We start from the raw sequence: 12,720 nt of genomic DNA on the forward strand, positions 1-12,720 counted from the left end.
CTCCCCCCTAAGAACTTGATCTATATTTTACTTGAAAGACGAGAAAGTACACAGCGCTTAGGGACATGTTTTAATACTATGCGTTAAGCGCTATACAAGAACGGTTAATTATTATTATTATTATTAATAATCACTCTGGATTGAAATAACCAGTTGCACAAATATCATGCCTGTGTTCCATCACGTAGACACATGTACTGTATACACATCAGGGAATCATAACTCTATTCTGCTATCATGTCCTGGGAGTTATTATTTGCTGTCCCTAAGGTCTAATGAAAGCTTTTCATGAAAAGTACACCCTGGCTACATCCTCTTGTCTTGGCTTTTCGAAAAGGGCCTGTTTTCATTATCCCTAGTTTTCAAATATAGTATACAGGTAACTTGCTAATTCAGAGAGAATTTGAGATCTGCACCACTACTCTAAACCGATGTAGTCTTGGCACATCTAGCAGAAATCTGTTACTCTTAGGATAGTAGCTAGAGCTATTATTCCCCACCAATTTATATTTTGTTCTTAAATAATAATATGGTATAATATGACATTCATGTATATAGCGCATATCACATTATGATATAACATCTCTATGCACTTCCAAAGGACTTTGGATATTATTAGCCAGACTTCAGCTCCAGCAAGGAATGAATTCATGGAATGAATCATACATGGTACCCAGTTACTACTCTTGGGTCAAGTGTGGCAAATGTAGATTAATGTCGTGCCAAAGGGCATTAGTGCCGCGGCCGGATCCAAACCCAGTACCTTCCGCAGTATTGATGAATTATCCACTAAACCACAACACCTCCACATAGTCTCCCAGTTGACCAATTAGCAAGGTAACATATTAGTGAAGACGCACTTCAAGTACAATATGTTCTAAAGCTCGATTTAAAGCCACACTGTCCTACTTGTAGCTACTTGCTCCCTCTATATAGAAAACAATGCCTAATCGGTGACCATTAGCCCCCAATAACCTTTTTTTTTGAAAGTTAATTTAATTCTACGGGTTATAGTCTTCTCTTAATTAGAACACTGTGCGCTTAGAAACATCAATATTAAGCGCCTAATAAATGTTATGTATTATTATTATTATTATAGGCTTTAAAAGCTTGACTTTGTTCGGCCAATGCACGATCGATCGTCGTCTTCCCAGGCTAATGGTGATCAAGCCCTTGATGTCTGAGCGTCTCCATGGATATGCATGGGGATGATCGTGTCGACCGTGCCCTGGGGCAGCAGCTGCAGAGACACGCCTTATCATTGGAGACACGGGCCTTTAAGAGCCTGTTCAGTCTGTAGAAAATATATTTTAAACTTGTATAAAGAAACGTGTAAAGAATCATCATACAGTGAAAGAGGTGTACAGACTAGTCGCCTGTTCAGGTTAGAGGGAATTTATGAAATAATAATAATATTTGATATTTTTATAGCGCAAATATCCACCACACAATGTGCTCAAGGCACTCTAATACTTTCCCGGCTCTGCTAGCTAGGCTACCATTTTTGGTGCTCACAGCATTCAATGAATTCCTTCCTACCGGTACCCATTAAACACCTGGGTGGAGAGTGGCAAATGTAGATTTAGGACATTAGTGCAGCGCCGGGAGTTGAACCCCGAACCATGAGATCCAACGTCCAAAGACGTACTCACTAGACCATGACATCTCTATGAAACTTGTTTAAAAAAATGTTGTTTTAAAAGAATCATCAGACAGAGAAAGGGGTCCTTTATAGACAGGTTTCACTGTACAATGTAGTATGGTAATCTGAACGGGGGGGATAGGCCTCTCATTAGATCAATTTCACACCTCAATACAAGCCGCTACCATCAATATGCACTGTCAGGTTTTATTGGCCGCTCTCTGAAGTGTGTAAACTGCCATCGTGTCTACACGGGGCAGTTTTCACGCGTGCAGCGGTCGTTCGACACGTGCTCTGGTGACAATTTCTCAGTGATAGATTTCCTATGCTAATTGAACTAACTGCAATCCTTCACGAAACTCTGTAATCCTAACCCTATATCTAATCTGACTCCCAATTTCAACCCTAACCCTGACACTATGTCAGAGCTTGACACTGACTGTCTTGGAAGGGGGTGCAGATTTAACTATTTAAGGTCTGTACATGTACATGTATGCCTGAGCCCATATGTGAAAATTTAACTATTTGGGGGATCTTGGATTAGAATTTGGGCACCCATACATGTATGTGTTCAAGTCGATATAGCTGGTCTTAATGTTGACAACTTCCAATTTTCAAAGCTTTAGATTAAGAGTTTTCAGATAGCTGTTACCGGTACTTTTCTGATAGACACTCTAGCTTATAAGCTAAAATTGCATTCCGTGTGCATAAATTTCATGTAATTCTTTACTTTCTTCCTACTCTGCATCTGCTAGTTGGGCCATAGAATGGCGGATGAAGTTTTGTCAAGTTGATTTCAAACACTCTAGCTGTAGACATAAAGTTTTGGGAGTGATTGTTACCCTTTTAATACAATCACAGTGGAGGAGAGAATGCGAAATATTCAATTTTTAAATGAATAATACTGACACTAATGATGACTGCCAGATGATATACTAATGTCTAGTCGCAGTAAAATAAATTACTTTGTTTAGAATTACTTGAAATCAGACAGTGAAAAATAGGCATTAAATGAGAGAAGGGATTCATGGCTGCCCAATCAATTTTGGATGCTAAAAAAAAGAATTAAAACGCTTTATAGACTGTATCATAGATCAATGTTCTTACACCAACGCTTTAATATGGTATCTAAGAATGGAAATGATTTTTACAACCAAGTGTACAGAGAGTTGGATTCACAATTAACATTGAAACATGTGGTTTACCACAACTCATTGAAAAGAAAGAGGAATTCAAGGTTGCCATAGTTGTATACCGAAACAAAAAGATAAATTACTATTCAGACAAAATCAGAGTCAATACTCGTACACCTACACTTTATATACTATCAGATAATGAAAAACATCTTATCGTTACGCATATTTAAAAAAAATGTGTTCACCATAGACAATGACGATCAAGATCTATCACGACTCATTGAAAGAGAAAAGAAATTCAAGGCTGCTGATTCATTTTTTGTACACCTAAGCAAAAAGAAAATACCATATGCTATATATGGACATATGTGTAGATGGATATTCACATACACAATGAAAACTTTATATCCAAACATACATTTTATAACATGTGTTACGATAAATAGTAAATAATGGAAAATGGGTTTTACATGACTCATTTTTTAATGAAAACTTTGTGGAATTCACAGCTGCAGAATCAGTTTGGAACGCCTAAACAGACAATCATGTATATAATATAAAAGAAATATTATCAGTTGAATGATATCATTTAATTGTATACAAAGCATATACTGCTCTGAAACTAGGAATTTTTGCACATGCACAAGACTTAAAGGGGAAGTCCACCCTAGTAGGTTTTAATAAAACAGAAAAATTAGGAAAACAAATTAGTGGCGTTCCCCTCCCATTCGCTTTGTACTAAACAATTATTTAATCACAACTGGTTCAACACTGGATCTAGACAATGAAAAAGGCGGTAAAAACATTGCGTATGGAATGAGTATTAAATTGCGAGCACCTTAACATGAAGAAGTCCATTCCAGACAGCAGAATCGATCAATATTTATGCGTTTGAAGAACGAAGATGTCTTGATCAAACCGCCGCCTGTTTTGATCGACTGAGGTGATGTTTGAAAGCAATAAGTGCTGCTTTTGCCCCTTTGATGGAGATGTACGTGTCTGTTAATTTAATTAAAGTCCTTGCCTTTTTGTCTTCCACATGCACACTCTTCCTCTCTCTCTCTCGCTCTCTCTCTCTCTCTCTCTCTCTCTCTCTCTCCCTCCCTCCCTCCCTCCCTCCCTCTTTCTCTCTCTCTCTCTCTCCCCCCCTCTCTCTCTCTCTCTCTGTTTATCTTTTTTTCTGTAGTTCTTTATTTCTTTCTGTCTCTGCCTGTTGCATGTTTTCTTGAGCCTTTAAAGGGATGGCTCACAACAAATTCCATTAATTTAAAAGCTTAATGTTTAACCATTTTGGGTAAATATCCTTTTATAGAAATATCTTTCTCTTGTTCTATCTGAAATTGCTTTGTATACCGGTATTTTCATTCATAGTATACCTTGTACAATCAATTCTGAACTCATTTATTACCACGAAACAGCATCATTCATCACCCACTAGTGCCGCTTGTACACCTATATCAAAATGCAATTACCCAATATCATGAGGCACAATTTGATTATCTCTCAGTATTGCCAATTTAAAGGGGCAGTCCACCCTGATATTCAGTTGGTATTTAGAAGTGGAAAATGAGAGGAACAGGTCAGTCAGTGACAGTTTGAGCAAATGCAGATTAAAACTGAGAAAGTTATGAATTTTTGAAGTTGCGATCAATGAAACACAAATTGGCAACTGTGTGACATATCTTGCAAACTCCCTTCCCATTTGCCCTGTACTAAAAACTTAAAAAATATATAGTATCCCTTAATGAAATGTTCAATCATACATTCATTCTAAATATAATTGTTGCAAATATGTTTTGAGACAACTCCTGTATAAAACAAATCTATTCCGTCTCAATAACTAAGAAAATGTAATTTTATAACATTTTCAGTTTGGACAGGAGCTCACAAGAAACATCACCGTGTAACTTATTTGTGTAGCACTGATGACTACTTTAAAAATTCATAGCTTCCCTATTTCTAATCCGATATAGCTCAAACTGTCACTAATTTGTTTTGTCTCATTTTCCTGCTTTTATTAAAACCAAGTTAATATCACGGTGAACTTCTCCTGTAACAACCCGACTCCACGAACCTGCCACATGCCTGTATCACCCGAACATACATGTATGGATGAAATTGTATTTTGTTTGAACTTGCCAATAGTGCAAGCGGGAATATATCAAGTGTACATAACTATATACTTTCCAAGGATTGAACCCATTATACATGGACATATGGTTCGTAACATTCTGATCAGCAAACCAAAAAATATCATTAGAGTATACGTTGCTACGGGCCGAATCTAAATTGGTGCTTTCGCTCTTTGTGCCATCTGCCTATAGATAAGGACGTAACTGACATTTTAGTTATAATGATAAGAATAATAATGTATGAAACAAATAATATAATGAGCATTTTAAGATCCTATTTTCTGTGTAACATGAACAAGCCTATTATAATCATAATTCCCATTCTACATTTATTTTACAGTTATTGTTCTACATATCTAACATAAATTTTACAATTCTTCATTTTATTGTCACCATATACATGCTACAATTATATATCATAAGTAATACTCGTGTCTATACACTTTGCTGTCATATATGTACATGTTTATATAACATTTAATACATATTTTACACTCATTTCAATCAAGTAAACATTTCACATTGAGGAATTTACATTTAGGAAAGGGAGGCTCTTCTTTTGGTTGTACGACACTTGCTCCATGATAATTTTCTACACTGACTGAATTCCTAACTTCATTGCTGGACACCAAACTATATACCTAACCCTATAACCTTTACTCTAAACCTATACTTTTGACCAACAAAAATAAAGCCTAGAGCAATAGAGAAAATATTGGAGCTCTATTCCTGTTCGTAAACAACCTGCAATAGATGCAATAAATACACAGCAGTTGTATGACGTAATTATACGCTTCCTAATGCAAGAACATGGTACGGTAGACCATTTTACGTATGACTGATGACCTGTGTAGTGGTAAGGGGCAGTTGCCTGCAATGCGGCATTCCAGATATGTGTCGGAACCTCTGCCATATGTTTTTGTGTTCATTGCGTTCATTTCCTTCATGCTTTGATTGAAACATTACAACGAAAGATAGATGGAGAGCAAGAGAGAGAGAGAGAGAGAAAAAAGAGATTGAGAGAAAGAGAGAGAGAAAGAAATATCATCTGTTTATAAATATGCATAGAAAGTGATGATAATAATGATGATAATAATTAAACAACAATGATGAAAATGGCGACAACGGCTGCCTATTTCAGGCTATGTTTGCTATGATGTGATGCTCACAGCTCTTCAAAATTATCACCTTGGCTACAGTTGAGCCACCATAGTAGCTAGTACTCAAGCATACTCTATTTGCACCTGAGTGGAGAGTGGCAAACACTGATTAATGTCTTTTCAGAGGACGTTAGTGCTGGACTCCGGTTTGACCCCTCAACCTTATGAATGAAGGTCAGTGAATGAACCACTGTACCATGACACCTCAACAAACGTGCAAGCTTCCTCATCAGGCCTGTTTTCATCAGCTCGAGATTGCCAAATAGCCAGCTATTTCGGATTTGGGAAATAAGTCTGAAGTTACAAATCGCTTCTCCATCAGCTCAAGAAATTAGCGCGAGATATTTTACTCAGTGTTCGCACATAGTGCTAGACTTCGGGCTTGCGAAGACACACTGGACAAATAGCGGGATATTTGGCAAACTAACCCAAGATATCTTGGATCATTATCTCGACCAAATAGCAACTGCGGGCTGATGAAGATGCAAATTAGCTGGATAATTTGCGATCGGGATAGTTAAAATAGCGTTTTATTTTACAATCTCGAGCTGATGAAGACAAGCCCATCTGAATAGGGTATAATTTGATGAAATCATTACTGTTTACACAGGCTGTTGTTCTTGCACCCCTTCTAACGCCTCCTGCGGTTGTTTTTCCTATCAGTCGTAGACTTTTTATTCTTCAGCCGGGTTCACACGACAATCTGTAAACTTAAAGTTTAGCTCCTGGTTTTAAACCTCAAGATTATCTTTAAGTTCAAGACCAGGGCAGACAGTCTGGGTCTCGGAAATTCAAAGTTTACTCTCTGTTTTAAATCATAGTAAGCAATCTTATGGTTAGGCCTAACATGAAAACTACGAGTAGAAGGAGGTTTTTCACTCAAAGTTATTTGCCACGTGAATGCAACAACTTTGAGGTTTTGTCAGTCTGTTGTAGCAACGACTGCTTGCCCCGCTAGTAGTTATACCATTTCGAGCAGTCAATGTTTAAATGCCTTGTGAACCCGCATGCTTGTCAATGTAACAGGTAACTGGTTCAATCTTTAAGGTTTGGCTAACTGGATGATTAAAACTTTGACGATTCCATGGAAACATGCCTTTTTGTTTTCATTGTGTCGTGGTTTGTTTTCTTACGACTGTGGCATCTTTGCCCGAATGTCAATGCCAACTGAAGCAGGCTGTAAATGTGCTGATTGGAAAATTGTTTCCATTTAGAGCCTGCATGAATACACCTAACGTAATTATGATTGAATTTTAATGAAAGCCAGTCAGTTTTCAACTTGAGAAAGCCTGTAGCGTGTTCTGTTTGTTTGTGTGACATGTGTGTGGGTGTCTCTCTCTTCCCCCTCTCCTCTCCTCTCCTCTCCCTGTCTTTCTTGGGCTCTCTCTCTCTCTCCCCCTCTCGTCTCCTCTCTCTCTTTCTTGCGCTCTCTCTCTCTCTCTCTTCCTCTCTCTCTTTCTCACTCTCTTTCTCACTTTTTTTCTCTCTCTCTCTCTCTTTCTTTCTTTCTCTCTTTCTCTCTCTATTTCTTGCTATTCCCATTATCATTCTGTTCCCTTGTGTTTAGCAACTTCTTTCTCATTTTCCATGCTTGCTTTAAAAGGGGGACATTATGCAAGTCGATTCATTAATGCAGCATGGACATTTAAAAGTTGCATTCCGTTAAATGAATTATGATTTTGCACACACTCACTTTCCAATGGTGATAACTATCTTTTATTTTGATCCCTCTCATAGTTTAGAAGGTTCAAGACAGAGAAAGATAGGGAGAAGGTTGAAGAGGAAGAGAAAATGAGAGAGAGTGAGATAGACGAGGGAGGGAGGGGATAGTGATAAGGATAAAGAGGATAGAAAGAGCAGGAAAAAAGAGAGAGAGAGAGAGAGCGCGATAGGGATAAGGAGGATAGAAAGAGAGAGGGAGAGAGAGAGGGGGTAGAGATAAGGATGAGAAGGATAGAAAGAGCAGGGAAAGAGAGAGAGAGAGAGAGAGAGAGAGAGAGAGAGTCCAGTAGATACATCTACAGGCTTTATATGCAAAGCTCTGGTTTTAAGCTTCCACATCTAAGACAGATATGAACACATTAATCCTGCCTCTACTTCCATACAATTAATGTTGTGGCAGGGATTTGAACCCTGTACCACGAACTTCATAGTATAGTAAATTTTCACCTAGACCATAGCACCTCTCTACGGAGAACCAGAAGGCATTAACTCCTTGTCTGTCCACAAAAAGGCAGTAACAGCCTTTTTGCGGGCAGTTGACGGACATTGAACATTGAGATAATCCCTGAAGCAGCTTTTTCAAGCTTAAAGAGAAAGTCCTGGGGAGAGGTGAAAAACAATTTGTTATTATAAATGCAAGAGTGGAAGAACATTAGAGAAAAAATGTTTCCTCAAAAGCATGGCTCTTCAAATGCCTTAATATTTTAAATGTGGCATGTAACATCAAAACAATCAGGACAGATTTTTATACCATATGTTTGTGTAGTCCTATATACATCTTTCTGTCTACAGTGCTTGTTACCTTTACCAAGACTGGGCTAAGTTTCTTATCGTTTTGATGATTCTAAAACCTTGCAGTATACACCAGTACTTATATGCTACATGATCAACTTATTCTGAGCAATTCCACACCGTTTTTGCACAATGCAATCGCATGAAGGGGGGGGGGGGTGTTTCACAAAGACTAGGATCAACTTTAAGTTGGACTTAAATATGGCAGGCCGTTCATGCCACTGTTTGCTCCAACTATTATGATATTTTTTCCTTCAATAATAAATTATAAAAAAAAAGTAAATTCTGTATATTTGTGACCATGATTTGTAAGTCTCTTGAGAGACCTATGCCAGTTAATGGTGAGAGCAAACAGTGGTATGAACGGCCTGCCATAGTTAAGTCCAACTTAAAGTCGATCTTAGTCTTTGTGAAATACCCCCCAGAACTCATCCTTGTCTTTAACTGGGATGGGATGTGTTGTGACAGCAGGTGATGATGCAGACAACCGTATGTAAACATGAACTACAGTACATGAGCTCATGCCGTTCTCGCCTTTAGCAGACACTATATCAACTATGAGGCTGTGTTGACCTACCTTGACCTAAGCCTTGCACACCATCTGGGGGATGTGTGATGGCTTCTGCTTCATGACCTCAAGCCAGATCTTCCTATCTTGTGACGTTCTGGTCCCTTCTGTGAGGGATCCTAGACATCTACTAGCACAATGGGCCTTTACACAATCTAACCATTTCTTGGCTGGTACTATGAGGCTGTGTTACGTAGCTGATTTTACGGGTCATCTGACACCTTCTCTTGTGACAATTGCTCCAGGCTTTATTTCTTTGAAAGTACATCTTAGGGTTGTGGTTGCAATTAATAATGATAATAATAGTAATATGTCTTGTTTACCCAGGGTAGCCTCATCAGTATTAATACTGTTCTCCCTGAGGGCCCTGCAATCATGTTGTTAACCCGGCTCTAGCCGAGCTACCATGATGAGGCGCTCAAGCATTCAAGGAATTGCTTCCTATTGGGTACCCATTTACTACACCTGGGTGGAGGGTGGCAAATGTAGATAAATGTCTTGCCAAGAACATTAGTGCTGTAGCGGGACTCAAACCGTGGCCCATATGTGATACAGCGACGTATCCATGAGAGACGAAGACACTTCTATTTAATTGAGCTCGAGGTTAGGTTTAGAGTTAGGAATACGGTTAGTTATGCTTAGTTCTGGGTCCATGGATGAAGTAAAGAGTTCAGGTAGTTTGGGAAATTAACAGTGGAGGGATTGTTGCAGGAGCAAGTGTTATTCATCCAATTTCATATATCATAACAAATCTAATCTACATGTAAATATCTAAATATGAGAGCGTTGATGTTTGAGTGTGTGTGTAATTGGGGTTTAAACAGACGTGTATCAATCAGAAATGATTATTTACGTCTGGGGACCAACCTTTAAACGTCACCATCCATAAGTCGTGACTCAGTTAGTTGCATGCCCTCTTAATTCAATACAAGATCATGACAGGTGCATGAAGACGCTACATCTTCTGCCTGAACGCCAGCGAAGGAAATCTTATCGTTAATGTTTCGCCAGACACATTCACATATTAAAGCTTATCTACACTAGTTTGGCCAGGAGGGATTAGACCTCTCTGCATGGTCACTGACAGGTGGTTATCTCATCAAATCAGCACTCAATTAACATAAGAAAAAGGGGATCCTGGGGATCACTGGTCACCGCTTCGGCATTGTTTGCTATATAGAGGGCGCAAGTAGCTATAAGTAGTGCAGTGGGGCTTTAAAGTTGCATGCCCTCTAATTCAATACAAGATCATGACAGGTGCATGAAGACGCTAGATCTTCTGCCTGAATGCCAGCGAAGGAAATCTTATTGTTCATGTTTTGCCTGACACAAGAGTTAAAGGGATGTCACCTTAATGAACAATATGAGTAACTAATTGCCTGTCTGACTACCAGACAATGATGCCATACACTGTATATTATAAAGTCATTATAGTTAATTACACAATTATGAAAATTATAGAAACGCATCGAAATTCACATTAGATGTTAGCAACTACATAAAATGTTTTTTCTATTCTAGTTTGGTAGGAAATGTGTATTTTCAAGCATTGAAATGTGACGAGCGTGTGTGTGGCTCTCTCTCCATCCCTCTCCTCTCTCGCTCTCTCTCTCTCTCATATTGCTTTCTAACTGGCTTCTATCGGAGTCACACCGATGAAAATACTGATTGAATTTTCCTTATGTAAACAAAGGTGAAACCGCAGTTTTCCCCCTGTCGCTTTCTAACTGCCTGTGAAATTCACTCGCTGTGGCGAGCCCTTGCCGGAAGTGAAGAATTATTGCGTAATTATTATTATCTCCATCTAGCTAGCATGCAGCATGTTCATCCATAAGTCAACAAACACAGCTGGTTACGATAAAGCGCGCGTATACTGCGACCTTTGACCATATTAATCGCTGTTTTAATCGCCTTTTTCTTCTCTGTTGCTTTCTAACTGGCCGTTTCATCGGATGCATCCGGATGTATTCGATGAAAATCAGTGCAGTTAGAAAAGGGTATCAGTCTTTTGGGTATTTTAAAAGCTATTTTTAAGCCACTATATCTAACTTAGATATGAAAGCATTGATGTTGCCTTCTTGTTCAATAACAGATCATGACAGGTCTTCCAAGCATGGCTGAGCACTGGATGATTCATTGCAATGCAAACCTGTCACAATGGTCAGATATACGACTTAATAAACACCCCATTATTTATCTGTCGTCTCCCTCTCTCTCTCTCTCTCTCTCTCTCACTCACTCTCTCTCTCTCTATCTCTCTCTCTCTCTCTCTCTCTCTCTCTATCTCTCTCTCTCTATCTCTCTCTATCTCTCTCTTACCCTCTTTCTTGCTATCTCTTAGCGTTTCTCTCTCTCTCTCTCTCTCTCTCTCTCTCTCTCTGTAATATGAGGGTCTTCTAAGCATGGCTGCTGAGCACTGGATGATTCATTGCAATACAAACCCTGTCACAATGGTCAGACATACGACTTGATAAACACCCCCATTATTTATCTTTCATCTCTCTCTCTCTCTCTCTTTACAGGGCCATCATCCTGGTGTGTATCGTCTCGCAGTCGTACTCCTCGCAAGCCTGCGCCAAGCATCTCTTCATCAGTATCCTGGGCTACCTGGTCCTCCTGGGCTGCTCCATTATCACCGAAGGGGTGATCGTTTTCCTCAGCCTGAGAGGGACCATTCTCTATGTCAGACCGAGACATCATATCAAAACAGTACTCTACATCAAAGGAAGTAAGTGGATAACGTCTTCTACTGTTTCATTCCTTCGGAGTCAGAAGGGCATTAATTTGTATCAGTTTACACTGATTCAAAAATAAGGATGTTGAAGCCTCACTGTCCTACTTGTAGCTACCTGCTCCCTCTATATAGAAAACTTCTCCAATCGGTGCCTGTTAGTCCCCCATGATCCTCTTTTTCTTATAATAGTTGAGAGCTGAGTTGATGAGATAGCCACCTGTCAGTGACTTAGCTGTGTGGTCTAAACCCTTCTGGCCCAGTAGTGTTGACGGTCTTTAAGAATTTTTGAATTTGCAATCCATCAGACACAAATTGCCAACTCTGTGACTTACCTTTTAAGTCCCCACCCCCCTCCAATCTTCTCTACATAAAAAAACATTTAAATTTTGTTACTCTAGTAAGGAAATTTTCAATCATAAAGGTACCCAAGATATGGGCCATTATCATAACAAAATGTTTCTCATACACTTTCAAAAATTCATAACCTTTTGATTGGATCAGAATTTGCTCAAACTTTCACTAATCTGTTTCTCTACTCCTTCTGCTTCTATGAAAATCTACTAAATACAGTCTAACCTGTCTATAAAGACCACCCTAGGGAGGTATGAAAAGTGGTCTCTATAGGCAGGTGGTCTTTATGTACGAGTTCCTTTAGTACATGTTTCAATGAGAAGCCATTTTCAAGGGAAATAAAAAAAAATGTGGTCTTTCTATACAGGTGGTCACTAATGCAGGTTTGACTGCTTCATGATAGACTTTGCCTTTAATTCTGAGTTTTTCTGTACTTATAGTCTTCAACTTGTCAACTTTCTAAAAACTAGTTTTTGAGAAGAG

At 38.9% G+C, this 12,720-nt stretch overlaps 1 protein-coding gene across 1 annotated transcript in view; it reads left to right on the plus strand.

Moving 5' to 3' along the window:
- The first annotated feature begins 11,640 nt into the window (after positions 1 to 11,640).
- LOC105444566 (sn1-specific diacylglycerol lipase alpha-like) overlaps positions 11,641 to 12,720 on the plus strand; it is a 62,858-nt gene continuing 61,778 nt past the window's right edge. Inside the window, exon 1 of the mRNA XM_030994107.1 lies at positions 11,641 to 11,880. The gene's annotated coding sequence lies outside the window, so the exon portion shown is untranslated. The remainder of the gene's footprint in view (positions 11,881 to 12,720) is intronic.

This window comes from Strongylocentrotus purpuratus, unplaced genomic scaffold, assembly GCF_000002235.5.
Source record: "Strongylocentrotus purpuratus isolate Spur 01 unplaced genomic scaffold, Spur_5.0 spur5_contig_850, whole genome shotgun sequence".
In the NCBI taxonomy this organism is placed as follows: Eukaryota; Metazoa; Echinodermata; class Echinoidea; order Camarodonta; family Strongylocentrotidae; genus Strongylocentrotus; species Strongylocentrotus purpuratus.